We start from the raw sequence: 27,268 nt of genomic DNA, 5'->3' as shown, positions 1-27,268 counted from the left end.
ACACATGCATATCAGACTGTACGTGTGGTTCTAAAAAAAAAAAAAAAACAATACAAAGATAGGATTTGGATGATATGACTTTGCACAGTCTTTGCAGAATTGACCCCAGTTAGTTGATTCTAAGTTCAGGATGAGTTAGCAAGCTGTCAAAAATGCTAATGTAAAGTTAGATTGTATCAACATTAGCATAATGCTCAAAATTAAGGAGGGGATAGTTTCACTTTATTCTGGGCTGGTAAGACCACTTGAGATATCTTTTTTGCTGCTGGATACCATATCTTATGAATGATATGGGTAAAGTAGATCATGTTGCAAAACAGTAGCCAGGCTAGTGAATGAGGAGGAGACTGAAAACTACTAACATAGGGAATAGTAAAATGAACTAGAGAGGTTTATCATGAAGAATAGATTTATCTATTTTAAGGAATACAATAAGAAACTGAAATTAGATTCTTTCTGTATAATATAAATAAGAGTAGAACATGTAAGTCTTAAAATCAGTTTTAAATTGACTGGCTACAGTGATTGTGGTAAGAGCCACAGTGAGTTGGCAGAAAGAGGGATCATCTGAGGGCCCAGAATGCTGATGGGCAAAGTTGTCAATTTCATTGAGGTGAAGATGAAAGTAGACTCAAAAGAACCCAAAAAGGAAGAATGGGAAAGCACAAAAACAAGAGCAAAGCAAGGTGGAGTCCCAAACAATATGAGAGGAAAAAAAAAAAAAGAAGAAATGCACATAGTAGTTGTAGAGAAGTCCAGTTAGAAGAACCAAGAGAGAAATAGTAGCCATGGCCAGGAACAGCAGTGGCAAGCTATATCATGGCTCCTTCAGAAACAGAAACCTTTTGATAGGCTGATTCAAAATGACAACTAACTATAAAGATCACTGCCCCCAAGTGGTCAAGGAATCTTAAAGCTAGAAAGCACCTTAGAGAGCATAGAGCCCAACTTTTATTTGTTTTACCTTTGTAAACTATTTTCTGCAGTGTTCAGTACACTTGTTCATAACATGCTAGTTTCAAATTGACAACCAGGCAAAGCACACAAACTTTATACTTGAGCAACACCATTTACCTATAAGACAACAAGGTATCCTTCCTCACTAGACCGAGGTCTTTGACAATATTGCAATGTACTTCATCTAAACATTATTTTGCATGCCAACTGCAGGCCAAATCCCGAGGACTTCCTGCACCCTGTCTCTTTCCACAACTTTCTACACTATGTACAATTACCTTTGGTACTCAGATCAGTATTGGCTGACCTCCAATTATTCCTTCCTAAGCTCTAAGTCCTAAGCTCAAGGACTTATATAAATGACCAGATGGAAATAGTACTCCTCAGGGAATCCTACTACCATAGAAATAACATGTAGCTCCTCAGCCAATTCTTGTTCCTTGTGTTGTGAATTTCATAGCCTTCTGGTCACATATTCTCAAGATCTATTTCATCTTCCACTGTTCCTCAGCCAAAGTCAGTCCCACACTCTAGTCACCATCAAAAATACAATTTTTGTATAAGTAAAAGAAGGCTATATATGTAGGACTTCCTGTCCAGACAAGATAGTACAGATTCATATCTCCACCCTTTTCCCCCACAAAGTACAATTATAAGTGACAAAAAAACTATAAAAGTTAGAACTGGTTAAGGACCCTCAAGATTGCAAGAAAAACAGCAACAGGATGCCTTATATCATGCCACTCAACAGAAGAAAGTAACCGAGGCCTAGCTTTTCCTGACCCCTAACTTAACAACAGAAAAGTGGTGCAAGTAAGCTCATTCTTCCCCCAGATCACTTGGAGTTCTGCCTTCAACACCAGGCCAGCCTAGCACCGCAGGCAAGGAAGATTGATCTCTCCACTGACAATAAATGGCTAGGAAAAGTGCTCTCCTTTCTTGTAAGGCATGAAACTCCCCTCCTCCACCAAAAGACACTGTGTGGCTGGGTGACACTGACAAAGAGATCCCACCACAGCAACCACCTGAGCAGGAAGTACTCCTCATCCTCACAGGCTAGAGACTCCCTTCCTCCACTTAAAAGCACCAGATGGCTTTGCTTGGGGGACCCCCTTCTGCCCCTTCAATCAGCACCAATTGAGACCAGTGGGAGTCCAAGTAGCACAAAATAAACCCAGCAGATGAGAATAGCACTAGAAAGATTCTGAAAATTACACTTCGAAACAGCAGCTCACAAAAGTAGTCCAGGATCTGCATGATAAATCTAAACAGGGTGACTACCAACTAAAATAAAAAAATAAAATAAATAGGACCCAGAATCTACTAATGTATTAGGAAAAAATGTCCAGGAAGCAATAAAAAATTACCTGTCATATCAAGAACAATGAAAATCACAACCCGGATAAGAAAAGACAATCAACTGATGACAGCAGCAAAATGAATCAGATGTTGGAATTATCTGAGGAGGATTTTAAAGCAACAAGGATTTTAAATTTTTAAAAAAGGATTCAATAAGAATTACAAATTCTTTTGAAACACATGAAGACATAGAAAATCTCACCAAAGAAAGAAAAGTTATAATAGACAAATAAAAATTATAAAACTAAAAATTACAATAACAAAAAAAATTTTTAACTCACTAATGGGCTCAATAGTCAAGTGTAGATGACAAAAGATAAAATCAGTGAATTTAAGAACATTTCAATAGAATTTACCCAACCTGAACAACAGAAGAAATAGATTGGAAAAAAAATGAACAGAGTCTCAGGAACTTGTGGGGCAATAGCAAAAGATCCAACATTCATATCACTGAGTCCCATGAGAGTTGAAAACTTCTCAGATTTGTTGAAAATATAAATGCACATATTCAAGAAACTAAGCAAACCAAAAATAGAATAAAACCAAAGAAATCCATGCCAATGCACATCATAATTAAATTTCTCCAAACAAAATGCAAAGAAAAAATTTGAAATAAAAAAGTAAAGAGGGAATACATCAAGATCTGGACAATTCTATACCAACACAGTCACCATTGCGGGCTTCTGTACCTCATGTATGGAAAATTTTGCCTAAAGATGATGTTTACCAATAATTTTATCCTTCACCTCATATTCACCTTTTGCCTCCCATTTTAGTTGCTATTTCCATAGCATCAAAGATTGTAAAGCAAATGTGCTCAGACTTCCTGAGACCTGAAGATCTACCCTAGAAAACATCTGTCCTGTCACCCAAGCTAAATTCTTCATGCTTGTTCCCAATGCTATCCTATTCTATGCTTTATGTCCTTGAGCACCTTTCAAGTTGCAGAGCTTCTACTTCCTCCCCTGAGAAGATGATGACATCATTCATTAGTTTTTGTCTATTAACATATCTTCTACCTTGTCAGCATATATTCTACCACCCCTTATTAATTATATATCATTAATATTACTTTTTTCTCCTGATACCAGTCCAAATAATTGTTCCCAATTTCTAATATTTGTGGGTTATTATGGTTCTCTCCTTTCTCACAAATCGTAGCAGGCAGTAAGCCAGTCTCCCTATTCCTAGAGCCTTCAAGCTGCTTCCATCCATCTAGAAGTTCTTGACTCTATCTAGCTGATCCCAGTTATCTTTCAATAACTCCTTTGAAATTTTTCCAATTTGCTGAAATCTGTTTAAAAGCAGGATGCTCCTGGGTCCTCCCTGGGTTTCTCTGTGCTAGCACAATACTGTATTTCCATTACAGTAGAATTAAGGAACTGATGAAAAAATGCCTTATTTGATCTCTTAAATTCCTATAATCTTTCTGTCTCCATTCATTCCTTGGTTTCTCAGGAAAATGTGATTTAGGATCAAAATTGGGAAGTCGGTCCAACTTGCTTTTCATTCCTATTTCATCCTATATACTCTAATGCTGCTGTGAGTGTCTCCTGTTGAAGAGCAAATTGATCTGATAAATGTATTTATATTGAAGTGATGAAGTCTTAAGATGATATCCTTTCATGGGATATTGCATTTTGAAAGAAGCTAGTAGAAGGTAATGATAAATTCAAAAGGTAGGATATATGACTAAGCTGGCAATTCTGGAAAAGAACTTTGGTCTATCACCCCTTAAAGACTTAGCACTGAGAGTGAACTTGAACAAATCATCTCACCTTTCTGGAACTTGGAAGACACTTACTGGTATGAAAGGATTTGGATGTGTTGACATTAAGATTTCTTCCAGCACCTAAATTCTGTGAATTCGCAAAGATGGAGACCTTCCCAAAAGCCCTCAAATTGTGCCATGAAGGTTATTTCAATTGCTTATGAGCAATTATGGTCATAAATATGAGTTCTTGTCTTCCCCAGCTATAAGAATGCAGAGAAAAAGAATTAATTCTGCCTGAGAGCTTCAGAATAAACTTCACAAAGAAGGTAATACATGAAGGAAAGTAGGATTTTTTTCAGGGGGCAAATTATAGATAAAGAGATTCCACATAAAGTATATGAAATAATATCCAGTATGTAAGAATTTGCTGTATTCAAGAAATAAGGAGTGGTTGGGTGAGGCAGGAGAATAGGATATATGGGAATAATGGTGGGAGTTAGACCTAAGGCAAATTAGGTACAGATTGTGAAGGGCCTAGAATGCAAGTGTTAGGAGTTAATGTGTTAGTGTTAGAAATTAATCCTATAGGGTTAATCTCAATGAGTAGCCACTAAGGTTTTGCAAACTAGGGGGTGGCAGGATTGCATATGTGCTTTAGGACAAAACCTCCGGCTATACTGTAATGTTTGGATTTGAGGGGAACAGCTTGCAAGCAGAGAGGCTTGTTGTTGGAAAATTTTAAACAGAAGGTGATGAGAGCCTGAATCTCTCAGTCTATGAAAGAATGAGAAAGGTTATGGGGCAGAAAAAGATGGGTGGTACTTCTGGAGAAACTATATCAAATTAACCATACAGCTCACCCAGGCGGGGGGCGGGGATAGTTTTATATTTCTTTCCATCCCCAACAACTCCTAGTTCTCTGCTGTGCTCACAACAGACATAACGATATACTAATCTCCAAAGGTTGAAGACGCAGGAAGTTATGGCTCTAGTAAGCTTTCTAAGCTAACTTTCACTTTAGGTAACACAGAACTGAACATGGAGCAATCCACACAGAGATGCTCCAAGTGAATCAAGAAGTCTTGTTTGGATAACTTTAAGCTAAGCTCTTTTCTTGATAAAGGATTAATTTAGCGGTCTCTACGAACAAGGCAGGACTGGCTTTAGTAAAAAGGCTTCCAAGGCCTTGGAGGATTACTGTGCATCTTTCAACTAGAAAACTTCTTTCTTAGACCATATTACCTGTTGTAACTTTTATCAAAAATTGTGCCTTAAATGAGGATATGGAGAAAGGGGAACCCTCTTACACTGTTCCTGGGAATGCAAACTAGTGCAGCCACTTTAGAAAACGGTATGGAAGTTCCTCAAAATTTAAAAATAGAACTACCCTATGATCCAGCAATTATACTACTAGCTATTCACCCAAAGGATACAAAAATACTAATTCAATCGGGGCACCTGGGTGGCTCAGTCAGTCGGTTAAGTGACTGCCTTCAGCTCAGGTCATGATCCCAAGGTCCTGCGATCAAGCCCCGCATCAGGCTCCCTGCTCTGTGGGGAGCCTGCTTCTCCCTCTCTCTCTGCCTGCCCCTCTCCCTGCTTGTGCTGTCTCTCTCTTTCAAATAAATAAAGTCTTAAAAAAATAATAATTCAAAAGAATACATGCACTCAATGTTTATAACAGCATTATCAAACAATAGCCAAATTATGGAAAGAACGCAAATGTCCATCTACTGATGAATGGATAAAGAAGAAAGATGTGGTATTATATAATTGAATATTACTCAGTCATCAAAAAGAATGAAATCTTGCCATTTGCGATGATACGGTTGGAGCTAAAGAGTATTATGCTAAACAAAATAAGTCAGTCAGAGAAAGGCAAATACCATAAGATTTTGCTCATATGTGGAATTTAAGAAACAAAAGAACATAGGGGAAAAAAAGAGAGGCAAACCCAGAAACAGACTCTTAACTATAGAGAACAAACTAATGGTTACTGGAGGGAAGTGGGTAGGGGGATGGGTTAAACAAGTGATGGGTATTAAGGAGGACACTTATGATGAGCACAGAGTGTCATATGTAAGTGATGAATCACTAAATTCTACACTTGAAACTAATATTGCACTGTATGTTAACTAGATAGAATTTAAATAAAAACTTGGGGAAAAATTATGCCTTAAAGTTTATTTTATTTAACTACTCCCCATTCCAGCCTAATACAGGGACACCCTCCATAATATTCCTGACAAGTGTCATCCAGCCCAGCACCTGCTGCTAAAATTCCCCAAGGATGGAATACACACTACTTCCCAAAGCAACTAGATTGGGAACCTAAGGGCAGAGGAATTTAGTTACTTTATGACCATGTACTAATTTTCCAAAACCAAAGCAACTATTTTGAGCATGCAAAAGTTTGTTCTTGGCACTTCTTAGCCCCCTAATTTCCGCTTTAATAGCAAACTGTTAATAGCAAGTAACGACCATATTTAAGTACTCATTATTTTGCGATACTTACTAAACTCTTACTATGTGCAGGGCACTGCTGCAGTTGGGCAAGGAGAGGGAAAAGTGGCAGAATGGGGATAGAGAGAGAAGTTGGATATAGACATTACCCTCAATGAGCTTAACATCTACTAGGACCAGATTACTGGTGCCAAATACAACATAAGCCATTGGTGCAAGATCATTTACCAAGTTAGGTATGATTAGGAACATGGCTTAGCCTCCTGAGAAGGGACAAAACCATCTTCTCTAATAAATCTGAATTTACTCAGTGGCTTGCCACATGATGAAAAGTTTTCATTGACATAGTACCACTTACTCTGTGGCTGCCTTGCAGACTATTATAGTAAATGATGGCCTTCAAATGCCACTCTCTCTTTGGCCCTTAATCATGTGTATTGTCCAGTAGATAATCTAGATTTTAAAAGGCTTCCTTAAGGATTCCAGTATTTGTTGATGAATTCCAACCTAAAGAATATCTAAAACCATTACTCTTTTTCTGCTGGGACCTCAAAGCTCTCTAGTTTCCCTGAATTGCCAAGAAATGCTATTAGCATTTGGCAGAAGGAACAAAAGAGCACTATATCACCATGTTTCTGTTTGTGACCTTTAAAAGGCCAATAAACTTTATTAGCAAGAGTATCCTTTCTTGCCTTTCATCATCTGGACTGTTACTTCCCCCAATAACTGCTTCTTATATTTGGAAATCATTTATATCTTATAACCTTTTTTCTCAGTATGAGAAAAAGTTGTGGTGAGGCTTTCCAATTTGATTAGGATGAGTATCTTAGAGCCTTACTTGTAAGAACAATGAATTCCACATAAACAAGTAGATGGAGTATAATTTAAGTTTGTCTTAATGACTCAAGTTTGCTTTTAAAGGCATGAATTGTTATACTATGCTTTATTACTCTCAGGTGAAATTAAGGTGTAGGTAAATTAGTCCCTAAACTAATTAATTCCAGATTACTAGTCTTAAATAATTTCCTCCACTTTTATCTCCTCCTCACTGTAAGCTACCCCTTCTTGTTGCTGTAAGCATGTCTGACTCTAGATGAATGGCTGCTTTCTGCTCCAAAGTGGATTAACCAGTTATCTCATTAACTAATTGAGCTAAAAATTAATGGATAAAAATAGTTTAATATCCTTTATGGATCTGCCAGCCTTAAATGAACCTTTCTGAGCTATGTTCTTATCCTACACCACCTCTTGAAGTAGCAAATTCCATGTGCTTATCACCCTTTCTATTTTCCTAAATTTACTTGAAATTTTGGTATGCAAGAATATAGGCAGCCCAGTGAAGGATTCTAGAATTTGGTAAACAAATCCAAGTTCATCTAATCCACATCCTTACAGACTTCAGTGAAATCTCTTTCATTTCTGTCTTTCTGGATAACAAGTTCCCATCTTTTTAGACTGCCCTTATATGATGTCTTACATGATATGATCCTTATTTAACATCTTTTGCTATTGGTACTTTTTGTTGCCCTTCTTCCTTTCCCACAGTTTTTTTTTTTCTTTTTCAGGATTATCACATCATTCCTCACACACAGTGAAAAGGCATTTGTGCAATGCCTCTCTGTATTGGACACTGCAAATATTAGTGTCCTTTATTTGTAACTTAGTAGATGCCAACTTACGTTCTCCTTTACCTTTATATCATCAATAGTAACCAATATTTAATAAGTAAGTGACACAGAAAGGAAAAAGCATCTGTTTTTCAGGGTACTGTTAATTTCAAATAGTCTACCTAAATTTTAAAATGATGTGTTTTAATTTTTGGTTTGGAAAATATGGTCACCATAAGTATAAGGCATACATGAAAATATCACACAGTAAATATTTAGATAAGTGCAATTCAGTGCTAGAGGCAAAATGAACTTAAATAAGAGTTAGAGGAGTTTAAGGAAAAGACATACCAGTGTGGCCACTACCACATACCAGTGAAGCAACTAGCATGGGTTCTACAGAGGAGATAAGACAGAGTGGGGTTTAGAACAGATGGGTCATATCTGGATACAGTGGTGATAGAAATAGAGTGATGGTCATCATCCAAGCAGATTAAATGGCCCATTTATATGGCTGTCAAATCCAACTTAGCAGCATCTTACCATACCAACCAATTTCTTTGCACCTACATTAGATTCTGAGGTCAATTGTCAGAAGGCCCTGCTCTGTCACTCAGAAGTTTCCTTCTTGATCCTACATCCTATCTTGCCAATTCATTTCCTGGCCTCATCTTGCTGGGCTCCAGTTCCACTGGTCAATCAGAAGTTTGCCAAATCAGTTTAGTTGTTTAGATGGACTAGAAATGCTCCAGCTAGAGAGGGTAAAAAATACCAATAAGTGATTTGATATGACCTTAGCATTCAAAGGCTGGACTAATTCAACTTTTTTTTCTTCATATCCAAACTGGTTTAGGGTAGTTACATAGCAGACAATGCTAACATAAACCACAATGTAGATCATTTCAAAATATATATGAAAATATGATAAATTTAAGCAGGAATCAAATATGTAGAATTAAATAATTACACCATGTATAGACCAAGGCCCATTATGGGGGAAGGAACAGGGACAGGCAAGAAAAGTTTCTTGTTTAGACAGAGTGAAGTTTGTAAAATTATTAGACTTCTTTTGAGTGGCCTAGGAAAGTTTGAAGGCCTTAGGGTATCTAAAACTACTTGGATAGAGTTTAATGAGCTGGGAAAAAAGGCAAGGGAGCTTGGGCTACAGCTTGTGAACAGGAATAAGAATATTTGGATGAGGCTTTAGAGTATCTGACAAGCAAGATTCCCTTTATTCTTATTTACTGGTTTCTTTTATTCCTAGCACCTCTTAAAATGAGCATGTTCAAAGCCCTGTATCACCAATAACTAGTAAAAATCCAGGAGCCTATAAGAGCTATGAAAATAAACTCTATTATTACTAGAGTTATGATTAATATCTAAATATACAAACAGATAAATAAGTAGAATTATTAAAGCAAATGTTATAATCCAGGGATGGTACGGGGATGGCCAGTTTGCATCTTGAAGTTTTCTTATATATTTCAGGCATGTTGCTAGTTGCATATATGTTACAGGCATTGTGAACAATTTCTAGGAATGACTTACAAACATTATACACATTGCCTAGGAATTGTTTACAATTCCTGATTTAACATTCTGCCTGTAACATAAATACCAGTTAAATTACAAGGAACTTGATCATACACTGGCATCAAATCAGAAGGCAGTATTTCTTCAGACCTGTATATAATCAGAAGGTTGATTTGCATATTGAAAATGTAATACAGCATAGGTAATGGCCAAATAACTATACTGTACTTTTTAAGACCCATATGCAGAAAACAATGTATAAATCAACTGAAAGAACCTACGTGCAAAGAAAAATTTGATTCAGTGTTTTTGAAGGTAAGCTAATTTTATAACTACTTACTGAATTGTATGACTCTAAGTCCAAACATAATAAATACATATAAAAAATCTAACTGATTTTATTTCACTGTTTTTTAAACAAATTAACTGCTAATTTAATATTTATTTTAAGAACATACCAGAACATGTACATCCAAATGCATGTTGTACTTTTCAAAGTAGTCCCCTTGGGGATCAATCGATTGATCTATCTATCTATACACTTATTATGATTATGCTGTTATTGTTCAGAATATTTTTGAAATGCTGATTTTGGAGCTGCCTTCAGAGCCAGTTTATGAACTACACAATTAAAAGTCACATTACTTTCTAACATATTTCAAAAGGTGATGCAGTCAATATACATCAGTTATACAACATATATTATCTATAAACCAAATTCATTTGATAAATCAAAGTATAGTCATATTATTATTAAAGACTTTTCCCAAACCACCCCCTGAGTCTTTTCTCAGGCTAGATTCAAGACCACCTCCTCCCTCTCCACCCAACCATGCCTCCCAGAAGACATGTTCAGTTGAAAAGTATTGACCATAATTTGTTTCAAAAAGGTAGACTGAACTTACTTCAATAATGTTTCTTAGTATATTACATTTGGCCAGACCAGGCAGCTAGACTATAAGCTTCATAATAGCAGGGACTTTTGTCTGTCTTGTTCAGTGCTATATCCTAAGTGCTGAGAACAATGTCTGGCATGTTGTAGTTGCTCAATAATTATTTGTTGAATGGATGGATGGATGAATTAATCAATTAAATTCCTTTAAGAGTCATTATGGATGAACAAACATAGATGCGCAAATGTGAAATAACAAGGTGATGGCTATATTGGAAGTAAGCCCATGCTCCCTATGACAATGAGCTCAAGTTATCACCGGCAGTGGTTAACAAAAATCCTGGTAGTGGTTATAGCATGTCTCTGGATTAGGAGCCAGTTAGCTTGGTGTGACTTTAGAGGCTGGTATCATGCCCCATGTGGACCAGTTTGTTTATATATTCCATTCACAGATTAGGCCCCTGGTACAGGCCAGGTGACTTGCAAATAAGTTTCAGTGGCATTTTAAACTGTGGAAAGAGCCAAGATGTCCATCGACAGATGAATGGATAAAGAACAGGTGGTATATATATATAATGGAATATTATGCAGCCATCAAAAAGAATGAAATCTTGCCATTTGCAATGATGTGGATGGAACTGGAGGGTATTATGCTGAGCGAAATAAGTCAATCAGAGAAAGACATGTATCATATGACCTCACTGATATGAGGAATTCTTAATCTCGGGAAACAAACTGAGGTTTGCTGGAGTGGTGGGGGGTGGGAGGGATGGGGTGGCTGGGTGATAGACATTGGGGAGGGTATGTGCTATGGTGAGCGCTGTGAAGTGTGCAAGACTGTTGAATCACATATCTATACCTCTGAAACAAATAATACATTATATGTTAAAAAAAAAAAAAGAAGAAGAAGAATGTAGCAGGAGGGGAAGAATGAAGGGGAGGAAATCGGAGGGGGAGACGAACCATGAGAGACTATCGACTCTGAAAAACAAACTGAGGGTTCTAGAGGGGAGGGGGGTGGGAGGATGGGTTAGCCTGGTGATGGGTATTAAAGAGGGCAAGTTCTGCATGGAGCATTGGGTGTTATATGCAAACAATGAATCATGAAACACTACATCAAAAACTAATAATGTAATGTATAGTGATTAACATAACATAATAAAAAAAAGTTTCAGTGGCGTTTTATTTTCAAGGGTAGTTACTGAAACCTAGATATCTAAAGTGGCTTGGGTTATATTGCATAGCAAACCAATGAAGAGTAGAAGAGCTTGGGTCTGAGATAAGAGAAATACAATTCTAGGTTCCTGCACTGCTCTGGTATTTATCCTATTCCAAGCTAGAATTACAGTCTTGCAATCTTCCTTGATACTACTACCTTCTACATAAGCTAGGAAATCATGACTTTGAGGTATTCAACTTCCCAACTCATTTGTGAAAAGCCCTCATTACCAGTAGCAGCAGTAGTAGTAGTAGTAGTTTTTGTAGTTGTTATATAGTGTAGTAGTTATAATAGTAATAGTAGTAGAAGAAGCAGTAAAGATAAGAATACTTCTAGTCGTAATATTAATAATAATATTGTCTAGGACTTATTGAGTGCTTAATACCTGATATGCACCATGCAAACTCTTTATATATGATCTTTTCTTTTAGTCCACTTCATAAACTTATCAAGTAAGTAATGTTATTGCCCTCATTTTACAAATGAGGAAACTGAGGCTCTGAGAGATTAAGTCACTCAGCTAGTCAGAGGTCTAAGCCTTTGCCTGCCTAACGCTGAAGCTGAGGCACTAAAACACAACAGAATGTTGCCTCCTTAGCATTATCTTCTGTTATCTAACCCACCCTTCCCCTAGCCCACATTAAGCTGCAAGAAAAATCTGAAAAGCCACCATAGTTCAAACCTTGAACTGATTTGGTTCTACTTATAGCATTCAATAATACTGGCTGCAAAGCAACACAATCCTCTTAGAGACTGAACATCTGTTTTCAGACCTTGAGTATGTTTTTCTGGAATATCCCCTTAGAAATGTTTTTTGAACATTTGTTCAAACAAGTTAAGGTCTGGACACCCTCTCATGCCTTTCTTGATTGGTTATATGCCAAGTATGACATGATCCTTCTGCATGTGGTTTGAGTTAGATGGAAGCATTGTACATGCCTGGGACACTGGGCAAGCCCTCCAGAGCTGCCCCTAGATCCAGACAAGCAGGCCCAGTGACTGAATGGCAGCCATGGGGTGACTGGACTGGGTCACCCCACAACTCCTACTGAGGAGGCAGCCTTTGCCTGATAGCTAGGAGATCTGTGTTCTCTTAACCTTTCCTTTGCCTCTGCCTGGATATTTTCCTGTCTTTGGGACAGGTTCCAGAAACACCCAATGGACTTCTCATGCCTTGTGGCTTAAGAGTTTCAGGATTTCTGAGCCCAAACCATTAGCCCAGTGCTGCTAAGGCCTTACTTTCTTACTACAAGCCACCTGAGCTCTATCTGATGTATCATGAAATCATTAGGAAACTGATTAATGACATTGGCAGGTGCTTTGGTGCACATAACTGGAAGGGACTACAATCCTAGACAGTTTTACAGCTTTGGCAGGATAGAAGTATACTCTGGATAGATTGAATGTCACCTCTTGGCCTGTGTTTGTGGGAGATGGCTGCAGAGCCCATCAGCAAAGCTGCCACGTGGCCAAGTACATGTGAGTGATGGAAACATGACTGTAGTAAGAGGCCAAGCCTGGTAATGAGGGAGTAGACACTAAAACCTAAGGGGAATCCCTGAATTTCCAACATCTGTGAAATGGATCAGATGAGGCTAGAGAGAAAAAAGCAACAGAAAAGCATTCAGCTGATATAGGTGTATAAAAAAAGAAGCAAAGATCAAATTTTATGTTGTGGCCAAAGGGAAAGCTGCAGATGTGGGGTCAATTTTAACATCCAAATTAAGAGATAAAACATACAATGGGAGTGCTTCAGAGTTAGACACAAATCTAATTATGCAAGCATCTTAGTCCACTTAAAACTCCTGAAATTTCCTCTATTTCATGAAGTCCTGCAAACTAATGCTATTCCTTCTTCATATCTCTCAATTTAAAAATGCATATGTACCAATAAAAACTGAGAATACCACTGTCCCATAAACTTGGTCTAACACTACTGGTGGAACTACTGGTGGGAAAAGAAACTAAGCTAAAGGTTGCTCTAGGTTTTTACTGATTGAAGTTGATAAGGTTTAAAAAGAATGGACCAGATAAAAGGTTATTAAAATATTTGAAATGAGGGGCGCCTGGGTGGCTCAGTCATTAAGCATCTGCCTTCAGCTCAGGTCATGATCCTGGGGTCCTGGGATCGAACCCTGCATCGGGCTCCCTGCTCAGGGGGAGGCCTGCTTCTCCCTCTCCTGCTCCCCCTGCTTGTGTTCCCTCTCTCGCTATGTCTCTCTGTCAAATAAATAAATAAAATCTTTAAAATATATATTTGAAATGAGAAATTATGAAGGCCTAAATGAAGGTGGTGATAGTGAGTATGCATAGGAGTTTTTGCTCATGAGAGATATGATGGAGGAATATCCACATAATGTGGTAACTGACTAAATTTAGTGAGGCAATGGTAGAATCAGAGATATTGCCAAAGTTATTAGTCTTAGTGATTGGGAAAATAAAAATGATGGTGCCAGTTATAGGAACAATGAATTCAGGAGAAGAAAAGGGTCTTAAAGGGAAGATGAATGAGTTTGAGGTGCCATACTGAGAGATGGAACAGGCAGTTTGAAATTCTAGTGTTGGACTCAGGAGAGGTTTGGGCTGGAGATAAAAATTCAGGCAGGAATCATTTACTTTCTACTTCACCTAAGTCCAAACCTTCTGGCTCCCAGTCCCCACCAACAGAGGCCACACATAAGAGATATTTGAAACTTCCTTCTCCCTGCTTCTGCAGCTATTCCTTCCCACTCCCCAGATTCTTCTGCCCTGTAATTATCTCCAGAACCTTATAGTTGAGAAGCCTAGTTTGCCTCTTTGTCTATTCCAAGCATCCACTGTAAATGTCTAGTTTTAAGCATGGTTCTTTATATTCCCAAACACATGTCATTTGTGAGTAGTAAGTGATCCATGTAGATTATATTTAAAGAAAGTTTCAATTGCTTTGAATATTATTTATACTAATCAAAAATTTGATATGCATGAGAAATAACCTAGAAAGAAAAGATGAGGTGAGTGTTACAGAGTTATGGCAACCATATTTTCTGAAGCAAAAATAAGACATTGGTTTTTTTTTTAATTTTATTTTATTGAAATTCAATTAGTTAACATATAGTATATCATTTGTTTCAGAGGTAGAGTTCAGTTATTCATCAGTTGCATATAACACCCAGTGCTCATTATATCACATGCCTTCTTTAATACCCATCACCCAGTTACCCCATCCCCCCCACCACCTCCCCTCAGTTCGTTTCCTATAATTAAGAGTCTCTTATGGTTTTTCTCCCTCTCTGATTTTCTAATGAAAAACAATGATGTTCTGAAATCATTTCTGATTGAATGAGGCAGTTTAGGAGATTCAATTGGAATGGTGAAACATTGCAATTACCAGGATATTTGGATTGTTTCTAGGGAAAATAAGACAAGATATTTATCCTGGGAAATCTGGAAAGTACATAGAGTAAAATACTAATAACACAATGCATCAATTCATACTTTCTGTTTTTGTACTGTAAAATTATTTTCTTTTATTATCTTATATTCCTTAACTTTCTGTTTATGATATCTGACAGTCTTGGTATTTGCTCCCTCTCTAAAGAAATTTGAGGACCCAAAGTATTGAAGGTCAGAGTGAGAAGGTACCTTGGAAATCAGTTAATCCAGCCACTTTTTTAATATAAAGAAACTGAGGGTCACAACTAAGAGATTACTTTCCCAAGGTCATATATCAAGTCAATGACAGAACTGGGACTAGAATCCAAGTATCTTGACCTCCCAAACATCCTTTTTACCAAATACCAAGGTTCCATTTGAGCAACAGTCTTTCCACTCTTTCTTCTTCACATCTCATCCTTACCCTTTTTCCTTGGAAATCCCTGAAGGAATGGAGGCCATTGCTAACAGTGCAGAACCCCCAATGCTTGTTATCTCAAATGCCTTTGATCTACAGCAGCAGTACCCCTTCCCTTCACCCAGACATCTTTCCCTCTATCAGCTGAAACACACACACACATCTGTTATAGCAGATGTCTTAGGGCCAAATGGGACATCAAGGAGAAACACAGGTGGAATCTGGATACCTGATATTCCCATAATTGCATTCCTAGATGATTACAGGTTGAAAACTTTGCACACACCAAGACTGCTGGAATGTCAGCACATTTCATGTTTTCCAAGCTTCTCTCAAAATTGTTGGAAGGGCCAAACCTATTCAGGAACAAATATTCACCATAAGGAAAAAAATCATTGATGGTTATACCTCATTCCTTGAAGTTTGTTCCACTCTTCCTTCTGGTTAAGCAGGAAAATAGTATTACTTTGTATATCTTGCGAGGAATGACTTGCCCAAAATCAACACAATAGGGCTGGAACCCATGACTTACACTTCACATATCTAAGTTCTCTTCTCTATTCCCTATGGCCTCCTAAGGCTGTCAGAAAAACCAGTGGCCAAGAATGGAACAGGGTTGGCTCCCTCATGCATGACTTATTTACATGGAGCAGGCTCCTATAATCCCATTAACCATGCAAGACCACTTTAGAATTTTCCCCTCTGAGACTATGAGCTTTTGAGCTTCTTGCAGAAAGGACTGTAGATAGATTGGTTTGTTCATCTACAGGGCCTAGGATGTGGCCAATAAGTATATCACAAACACTCAAATAAATATATATGGAACTAAACTGAAAGAGTAAGCATAATAGATTAGAACAGAAAAACAGGCCAGGACCAGAGTGTGGAGGATTTTGAATGACACTCTTGAAATCTATAGTTTCCAGTATAGTCTGTGACTGTGCATCTTTGTGTTTTATGTAAAACAGAACACTTTCAACATTGGAGTATAACTCCCATGACAAGTAGGAATTTTGAAAACTATTCCCCTCTTTACTTCAGTGCCTATGTGAGAAGTATTCAGCCTTCTTTTAATATATGAAGAACTCATAGTTCCTAAGCACTCACTCCAATATGTCGCAAGCAATTTGATTGAAGTATTGCATATACTGTGGGCCTGAGACCAAGTGTGAGAAATTCTACCCCCTAAGAAAAACCATTGAGGCAGCTTAAGGTAATGGAAACTGGTGCTTTGGACTAAACCTGTCTCTTTCCATTTCTGTTTTTGGTGCCTGAATAATGCCTTTGAAGGAAAAAACAAAGAGCATATAGCTTTAATACTTTGGAGTTAAAGAGGGAAGAAAGATAAAATAGAGAGGATATGGAGCTATGTTCTAGTCTTTAACACAGGTCCCAATGAGATCTTAAAAGTAACATACAAGGAACACTTTCAAATTAGGGGGATCCCACAGGCCAGTATGTTCCATTGTCACAACCCAAGCTTAGAATATCTGCTTTGTAGAGAAAGACAAGAAAGGACCAGAGAAAATCTTCAGAAACAAGCACAAAACAAGTAATAAAATGGCAATAAATACATATCTATCAATAACTACTTTGAAAGTAAATGAACTAAATGCTCCAATAAAAAGACATGATGTGACAAAATAGATTTAAAAAAGAAGACCCATGTATATTCTGCCTATAAGAGACCCATAATAGACCTAAAGACACCTGAAGATTGAAAATGAGAAGATGGAGAAACATCTATCATGGAAATGGATATAAATGTTCATAGCAGAACTATCCACAATAGTCAAAACATGGAAAACATGGAAAGAGCCCAAATGTCTGTCAACTGATGAATGGATAAAGAAGATGTGGTATATATATATAACTCAGCCATCAAGAAGAATGAAATCTTGCCATTTACAATGACATGGATGGAACTAGAATGTATCATCCTAAGCAAAATAAGTCAGTCAGAGAAAGACAAATACCATATGATTTCACTCATATGTGGAATTTAAGAAACAGAACAGATGAACATAGGGAAAGGGAAGGAGAAATAAATTAAGATAAAGACAGGGAAGGAAGCAAACCATAAGTGACTCTACTATAGGGAACAAACTGAAGGTTGCTGGAAGGAAGGCAGGTGGGGGGATGGGGTAATTGGGTGATGGGCATTAGGGGGGCCCTTGATGTGATGAGCACTGGATGTTATATGCAACTGAAGAATCAATAAATTTGCCCCTGAAACTAATATTTCCTTCTTTCCTTCTTTCTTCTTTCTTTCTATATGTGAACTAACTTGAATTTAAATAAAATCTTGATTGAAAAAAGGCTAGAGTAGCAGTACTTATACTGAACAAAATAGACTTTAAAACAAAAAATATAATAAGAGACAAAGAAGGACACTATATAATAATAAAAGGGACACCCCAACAAGAAGATATAACAATTGTAAATATGTATGCACTCAACATAGGAGCACCCATATACATAAACAGTTAATAAGAAACATAAAGTAATTAATCAATAATAACACAATAAAAGTAGGGGACCTTAACACCTCACATCAATGGACAGATCATTTAAACAGAACATCAACAAGGAAACAATGGCTTTGAATGAACACAATGGAAGAGATGGATTTAAGAGACGTATTCAGAACATTTCATCCTAAAACAGCAGAATACACATTCTTTTCAAGTGCACATGGAACATTCTCCAGAAGAGAGCACATATTAACCCACAAAACAAACCTCAACAAATTCAAGATCAAAATCATACCATGTATACTTTCTGATCACATCACTATGAAACTAAAAGTCAACTACAAGAAAAAATCTGAAAAGATGACAAATATATGGAGGTTAAATAACATACTACTAAACAATGAATAGGTCAACAGATAATCAAAAAGAAATTAAAAAGTACATGGAAACAAATCAAAATGAAAGCAAAACAACCCAAAACCTCTAGGATGCTGCAAAAGTGGTTCTAAGAGGGAAGTTTATAGCAATACAGGCTTCAAGAAACAAGAAAAATCCCAAATAAATAACCTAATGTTATACCTTAAGGAGCTAGAAAAAGAACAAACAAAACCTAAAGCCAGCAGAAAGAAGGAAATAATAAAGATTAGAGCAGAAATAAATGATATAGAAACTTAAAAAAAATGATAAAACAGATCAATGAAACCAGGAGGTTTTTTTTAAATCAATAAAATTGACAAAATTCTAGAAAAAAGAGAACGGACTCAAATAAAATCACAAATGAGAGAGGAGAAGTAACAACCAACACCACAGAAACACAAATGATCATAAGAGAATATTATGAAAAACTACATGCTAACAAACTGGAAAACTTAGAAGAAATGGATAAATTCCTAGAAACATAAAAACTACCAAAAGTGAAACAAGAAGAAATAGAAAATTTAAACAGGCTGGTAACCAGCAAAGAAATTAAGCCAGTAATCAAAAACCTCCCAACAAACAAAAGTCCAGGACCCCATAGCTTCACAGGTGAATTCTACCAAACATTTAAAGAAAAGTTAATACCTATTCTTCTCAAACTGATCCAAAAAATAGGAAAGGGGAAAAAACATCCAAATTCATTCTATGAGGCCAGCATTACCCCGATACCAAAACCAGATAAAGGCACCACTGAAAAAGAGACCATAGTTCAATATCCCTGATGAACAAAAATGCAAATGTTCTCAATAAATTACTAGCAAGCTGAATTCAACAATACATTTAAAAAGTCAGTCACCACAAACAATTGGGATTTATTCCTGGTTTGCAAAGGTGGTTCAATATTTGCAAATCAATCAATGTGATATTTCACATCAATAAGAGAAGGGATAAGAACAATATGATCATTTCAAAAGATGGAGAAAAAAGCATTCTACAAAGTTAATAAGAAAACAAACAAGCAAAGGGAAAAAAATAAGAGTCAATGCAAGAAACAGACTCTTAATTATAGAGAACAATCTGATGGTTACCAGAGGGGAGGTGGGTGGGGGAATGGGTTAAGTAGGTGATGGGGATTGAGGAGTGCACTTGTGATGAACACAGTGTGATGTATGGAAGTACACAATTACTATATTGTACACCTGAAACTAATATAACACTGTATGTTAACTAACTGGAATTAAAAACTTTAAAAAAAGAATATCTGCTCTTTAGACTGAAATATTGGACTGTGTCCTTTCCCCTTGTCTTTTTCTACAACCTGAATCTTCTGTAGTGTATTATCAAGACAGTATCTGTCAAACAGAGTTGATTTACTACAGTGTTAGAAATTAAACAGTGAAGGTTAAAAGTAAATAAGTTGTGGCATATAGCATAGTTAACTATTAACTATTACAGTTTTAAATGCCCTAGTTGTACGAAAAGGAGGATTATTAATAAGAATATTCAACATTTATATAAAACTGTTACCATCCTCAAAGATCACTTTTTTGAATTGGTGTTCACAACACTAAGAGGTAGATATTTGTATTAGTCTGCTGGAGCTGCCATAACAAAATACCACAGACTGGGTGGCTTAAACAACACAAATTTATTTTCACACAGTTGTTCAAGATAGAAGTCCTGGAGAAGGTGCCAGGGATGGTTTCTGGTGAGATCTCTCTTCCTGGCTGCCTTCTCATTATGTCCTCACATAGCCTTCCCTCTGTGCTTGTGCAGAAAGAGTGGTCTATAGTGTCTCTTCTTATGAGGTCACCAATCCTCTAGTAGATTAGGAGGCATTTATGCCTCATTTAATATTAATCACCTCCCTAAAGGTTCTATCTTCAAGTACAATCACATGGTAGGGGTTAGGACATCAACATGTGAATTTTGGAGTAATACAATTCAGTCCACAACAGTATTATTAACCATACTTTACTAATGAAGAAACTGAAGCTCAAAGAGGTTTAGTGATTTATACATACTAATAAGTAATATAAGCCAAGACTAGAACTCTAGTTGTGTCCTTTCTACTATATCATGCTGAATTATGGAATTCATTAAGAAATGAACTTTTGGGACTTCATCAAGATAAAAAGCTTCTGCACAGCAAAGGAAACAGTCAACAAAACAAAGAGGCAACCCACAGAATGGGAGAAGATATTTGCAAATGACACTACAGATAAAGGGCTGGTATCCAAGATCTATAAAGAACTTCTCAAACTCAACACCCAAAAAACAAATAAAGTCCAAAAGTGGGCAGAAGATATGAAAAGACACTTCTCTGAAGAAGACATACAAATGGCTAAGAGACACATGAAAAAATGTTCATCATCATTAGCCATCAGGGAAATCCAAATCAAAACCACATTGAGATACCACCTTACACCAGTTAGAATGGCAAAAATGGACAGGGAAAGAAACAACAAATGTTGGAGAGGTTGTGGAGAAAGGGGAACCCTCTTACACTGTTGGTGGGAATGCAAGCTGGTACAGCCACTTTGGAAAACAGTGTGGAGGTTCCTCAAAAATTTAAAAATAGAGCTACCCTATGACCCAGCAATTGCACTCCTGGTTATTTACCCCAAAGACACAGATGTAGTGAAAAGAAGGGCCATATGCACCCCAATGTTCATAGCAGAAATGTCCGCAATAGCCAAACTGTGGAAAGAGCTGAGATGCCCTTCAACAGATGAATGGATAAAAAAGATGTGGTCCATATATACAATGGAATATGACTCAGCCATCAGAAAGGATGAATACCCAAATTTTACATCAACATGGATGGGACTGGAGGAGATTATGCTAAGTGAAATAAGTCAAGCAGAGAAAGTCAATTATATGGTTTCACTTATTTGGGGAACATAAGGAATAGCATGGAGGATGTTAGGAGAAGGAAGGGAAAAATGGGGGGGGGAATTGGAGGGAGAGATGAACCATGAGAGACTATGGACTCTGAGAAACAAACAGGGTTTTAGGGGGTATAGCTCTGGTAGAGCATTTGACTGCAAACAGGGTTTTAGGGAAGAGGGGGGAGGGGGGATTTGTTGGCCCAGTGATGGGTATTAAAGAGGGCATGTACTGCATGGAGCACTGGGTGTTATATGAAAACAATGGATTGTGGATCACTACATCAAAAACCAATGATGTATTGTATGGTGACTAACATAACATAATAAAATTTAAAAAAACATAATAAAAAAAAAAACCCTAAGCAATGTAAAAAAAATATATTCTTTCTGCTTTTATTTTTTGGAGAGATTATACAGAATTGGTATGTTTTATTTATTTATTTATTTATTTATTTATTTATTTATTTTATTAAGTTCAATTAGCCAACATATAGTACATCATTAATTTTTGATGTAGTGTTCAATGATTCATTAGTTGCGTATATGTTCTTTTTAAAATATTTGGTAGAATTCACCAGCGTACCCATCTATGTCTGGTACTTTCTGTTTTGGAAGAATATTATTGATTTAATTTCTTTACTACAAACAGGCTTATTCACATTATCTCTACCTATGTGAGTTTTGGTAGATTGCATCTTTCAAGGAATAGGTCCATCTCATCTAGGTTATCAAATTTGTGGTCACAGAGTTTTTGTGTTTTGTGTTCATAATATTCCTTTATTATCTTTTAAATATTAATGTGATTAGTAGTGATGGTCCCTCTTTCATTTCAAGTATTAGTAATTTGTGTCTTTTCTTAGCCTGGGTAGAGGTTTATCAACTTTATTAATTTTTGCAAAGAAATAGCTTTAGTTTTGTTAATTTTCTCTATTGATTTCCTATTTTCAATTTCATTGATTTCTGTTCTAATTTTCACTACTTAATTTCTTCTGCTTACTTTGGATTTAATTTGCTCTTTTCCTAGTTTTCTAAGATAGAAGCTTAGATTATTGATTTTAGATCTTTCTTCTTTTCTAATATATGAATTCACTGCTATAAATTTTCCTCTAAGTGCTGCTTTTGCTGCATCCCACAAATTTTGATGTTATACTTTTTCATTTAATGTGAAATATTTTTAAATGTTTCATGAAGGGTGCCTGGGTGGCTCAGTCATTAAGTGTCTGCCTTTGGCTCAAGTCATGATCTCAGGGTCCTGGGATCAAGCCCCACATCGGGCTCTCTGCTCAGCGGAAAGCCTGCTTCTCCCTCTCCCACTACCCCTGCTTGTGTTCCCTCTCTCGCTGTGTCTCTCTCTGTCAAATAAACAAATGAAATCTTAAAAAAAAAATTTCTCATGAAACTTCTTCCGTTCTATGTGTTATGAATAAGTGTGTTAATAGTCAGGTATGGTGGGGTTTTCCAACCAGTTTTCTGTTACTGATTTTTAGTTTAATTCCATTGAGATCTGAGAACATACTTTTTATTTCTATTCTTAGAAAAATTTGTTAAGGTATGTCTTATGACCCACAATGTAGGTTTATCTTGGTGAATATTCTGCATGAGCTAAAGAAGAATGTACATTCTGCTGTTGTTGGACAAAGTATTCTATAAAATACTTCTAGAATTTGGTAATCCAGTTGATTGATGGTGCTGTTCAATTCAACTGTGCCTTACTGATTTTCTGCCTGTTGGATCTATCACATAAGATAGACAACAGTTGAAATCTCCAACTATAATAGTGGGCTCATCTATTTTTCCTTGCAGTTCTATAAGTTTTTGCCTCATGTATTTTGATGCTTTGTCATTAGATGCATACATATTAGGGATTTTTTTGTGTTCTTGGAGTATTGACCCCTTTATCATTACATAATGGCCTTGTTTATCCCTGATAATTTCCATTACTTTGAGGTCATCTTTGTCTTTTATTATTTTAATAAATATATATTTTATTATTATAATTCTTCCAGCATTCTTTTGATTATGTTAGCATGGTATATCTTTCTCTATTCCTTTACTTTAAATCTATCTTTGTCTTTATATTTAAAATGGGTGTCCTGTAAACAACATAGGGTTGAGTCTTTTTTTTAATCCACTCTAAAAGACTCTAAATTTTTATTTGACTAAAGTTGACACACAATGTTACATTAGTTTCATGTGTACAACATAGTGATTTAACTTCTCTATACCTCATTCTATGCTTACCACCAGTATAGCTACCATCTGTCGCCAAACAATACTATTACAATATTATTGACTATATTCCCTATGCTGTGCTTTTTATTTCACTACTTATTCATTCCATAACTAGAAGCCTGTATCTCCCACTCCCTTTTGCCCATTTTGCCCATCCCCCTCCTTCTCTCTGACAACAATCAGTTTATTCTCTCTATTTATAGGTCTGATTCTGCTATTTGTTTGTTTATTCATTTATGTTATTTTTTAGATTCCACATATGAGTGAAATCATATGGTATTTGTCTTTCTCTGTCTGACTTATTTCACTTAGCATAATACCCTCTAGATACATACATGTTGTTACAAATGGCAAGATCTCATCCCTTTTTATGGCTGCATAATATTCAATTATATATATATATATATATACCACATCTTCTTTATCCATTCATCTATTGATGGACACAGGTTGCTCCCATATCTTGGCGATTGTAAATAATGCTACAACAAATATAGGGGGTGGATATATCTATTTGAATTAATGTTAAGACTGTCTTTTAATTGGGGTATTTAGAACACTGACATATAAAGTGATTATGATATAGTTGAATTAATATCTACCTATATATGTTACTGTTTTCTCTGTGTTGCCTTTGTTCTTTGTTTCTTTTTTGTCATTCTATTTCTGCCTTTTTGCTCTTAAATATTTTATATGATTCCATTTTCTCTCCTCTTAGCATATCAATTGTACTTTAAAAAAATTTTTTTTAAGTAGTGGCCCTAGAATTTTCAATTTACATTTACAACTAATCCTAGTACACTAAGTACATCCAAGTACAATGAATATAATATTGTGTGTCAACTAAAATTTTAAAAAAATTTAAAAATAAACACCTTCCAAAAAACCACAAATAACACTATACCACTTCACAGGTAGTACAAACTCCTTATAACAGAACATTCCCAATTCATTCTCCCTATCTTTTATAGCATTGGTGTCATTCATTTCAATTATGCATAGGCTATAATTATTGAATATATTGTTACTTTATTATTTTGAAGTGATGTATCACATAAAATAAGAATAAAAAATAATATATTTTATTTTACCTCCATTTATTCCTTCTCTAGTGCTCTTTCTTAATGTAGATCCAAGTTTTTGACCTATATCATTTCCCTTATTTCTGAAGAACTTTTGAGCATATCCACTGGTGATAAATTCTCTCAATTTTTGTCTAAGAAAGACTTTATTTCTCCTTAAATTTTGAAGTATAATTTCTCTGGATACAGAATTCTAGGTTCATGGGCTTTATCTTTCAATACTTGAAATATTTCATTCCACTCCTCTTGTTAGCATAGTTTTTGAAGAGAAATCTGATGTAATTCTTACCCTTGCTCCTCTGTAGATAAGGTGCTTTGTTCATCTGGCTTCTTTCAAGTTTTCCTTTGTCTTTGATTTTCTCTAGTTTCATTATGATATGCTTAGGAATATATTTTTTGGTATTTATCCTATTTGGTCTTCTGTGAGATTCCTGTATCTCTAGATTGATGTCTTTCATTAGTTTTAGAAAATTTGCAATCATTATTACTTTGAATATTTCTTCTGCTCTTTTCTCTCTTCTTCTAGTATTTGCATTGTGTATATGTTACACCTTTTGTAATTGTCCCACAGGTTGCATATTCTGTTCTATCTTTTTCATTCTTTTTCTGTTTTCATTTTATTCTTAGAAGTTCCTATTGACATTCCTTCAAATTCATTGATTCTTTCTTCAGCTGTGTCCAGTCTATTGCTTTTGATGTGTCTATCAAATGTTATTCTTTATTTCTGTTACAAAGTTTTTGATTTTTAGCATTTCCTTTTGATTCTTAAGAAAGAGTTTCAATATATTTGCTCAAATTACCTATATGTTCTTGCATGCAGTCCATTTTTTCCATTACAGCCTTTATCATATTAATATAGTTGCTTTATATTTTCAGTCTAATAATTCCAACCTCTCTGCTATATTTGAGTCTGGTTCTGGTGCTTGCTCTATCTCTTCAAACTGTGGGGTTTTTATTTTTAATTTTTGTCTTTTAGTATATCTTTTAATTTTTTACTAATAGCCAAACATGATTTACTAAGTAAAAGGAACTGAGGTAAATAGGCCTTTACTGTGAGGTTTTATGTTTGCTAGGTGTTTGTGTTTACCATTTGCTTTAGCTGTAGAAGTCAGAGACTAAAATTTCTTCTGGTGCACTTGTTTTTTTATTTTTCTCTCTCTTCTGTTGAGACTTCTTTTTTTTTTATAAAGATTTTTTTAATTTATTTATTTGATGGGGAGTGAGATGGAGAGGCAGGCAGAGGGAGAGGGAGAAGCAGACTCCCTGCTGAGCAGAGAACCCGACATGGGGCTCAATCCCAGGACCCTGGGAACATGACCTGAGCTGAAGGCAGATGCTTAACTGACTGAGCCATCCAGGCACCCTGAGACTTCTTAAATAATATCTGAGACACACAGTTCTTTCAGCTGCATTTCTCTGTTATTATACAAAAGCACTCTTGATGTAATGGTGAGGTGTGGGGAGAAGAGAAGCATTCTATAGTCCTATGATTAAGGCTCAGTCTTTTAGTGAACCTCCACTACTAGGCCATGATCTTCACAAGTGCTTCTCAGTTTTTACCCCCTTAGGTGAGACCGAAAGCCTAGAGGGGGCTGGAGTTTGGTATTTCCTTTCCCCCTGATCACTTTGACTCTGGTAAAATCTCAGTCCACTAGGTTCTGTTAGAATAGTTTCCCTTGAGGGCAGGTCTTGTTAAAAAGAGCAGAATTTTCTGGGCATAGTTCAAAATGGTTATTTTTCCCCCTTCCTCTGCTGGAAGCACAAGGGGATTTTTTTTTTTTATCTTCACTGTGAAAATTTGGTAGGGCTCCTAGAGATAAAACTCAAGAAAATGTGGGAGCTCCCCTAAAACTGATCCCTTCTGGAGTTTTTAACTAACAAGCTTGTCCACACTGAGCCTCCAACAATGTGTTGATTACAGTTTGTTTTCCTGACTCAGTATCACTTCCAGTGGCAGTTTCTGCTCCTGGACTTTTGCTCTAATAAGTTGTGTTTCTCTGTATTCCCGTCTGACTATCCAGTTAGGGGGGTAGCAGTTTTCTCTGAGATCTCAATTCTCCAGTGCATGTAAGAAGGGTTATTGATGTTTAGTTTGTTCCTTTTTTCTTGTTATGAGAACAGGAGTGATGACTTACAAGCCAGAGGAAACACCAGAAGTTTCATGTTGTCTCAACATACAAGATCCTATTTTTCCAGTTCCAGCCACTTTTAGCTTTGAGCTCTTTAGTTTTTTCTTGGAAACCCTAGTCCCAGGAAACCTCAAGCCTATCCTGTTTGTTTCAAACCCCCTCTACTCCATATCTTATCTTTTCTCAGATCAAAACTTCCCAGGCTTTACCAACAATATCTACCTCTTACTAGAAGTTATAATTAAAACATTTCTGTTGCTCTACTGGGCATTTACCCAAAGAAAATGAAAGCACTAATTCAAAAAGATATATGTAGTCCTGTGTTTATTGCAACATGATTTACAATACCCAAATTATGGAAGCAACCCAAGTATCCATTGATAGATGAATGAATAAAGAAGATGTGGAATATCTATACGATTGAATATTACTCAGCCATAAAAAAGAATGAAATCTTGACATTAGCAACA

At 36.2% G+C, this 27,268-nt stretch overlaps 1 long non-coding RNA gene across 4 annotated transcripts in view; it reads right to left on the bottom strand.

Moving 5' to 3' along the window:
* The window catches only part of LOC144380360 (uncharacterized), a 233,008-nt gene that overhangs the window by 154,811 nt on the left and 50,929 nt on the right, over positions 1 to 27,268 (bottom strand). Inside the window, exons 4-5 of one of the 4 annotated variants that reach the window (XR_013444496.1) lie at positions 15,803 to 15,929; positions 14,984 to 15,130 (exon numbers count right to left, since the gene is read on the bottom strand). The exons of the other annotated variants lie outside the window; for them this stretch is intronic. This is a non-coding gene — a long non-coding RNA (uncharacterized LOC144380360). Of the gene's footprint in view, positions 1 to 14,983; positions 15,131 to 15,802; positions 15,930 to 27,268 lie in introns of those variants that run through there. 4 annotated transcript variants of the gene reach the window in all.

The sequence above is a fragment of the Halichoerus grypus genome, chromosome X (assembly GCF_964656455.1).
Source record: "Halichoerus grypus chromosome X, mHalGry1.hap1.1, whole genome shotgun sequence".
Lineage (NCBI taxonomy): Eukaryota > Metazoa > Chordata > Mammalia > Carnivora > Phocidae > Halichoerus > Halichoerus grypus.
The sequence above is the reverse complement of the archived record's forward strand: the minus strand, read 5'-3'. Positions and strand labels throughout refer to the sequence as shown.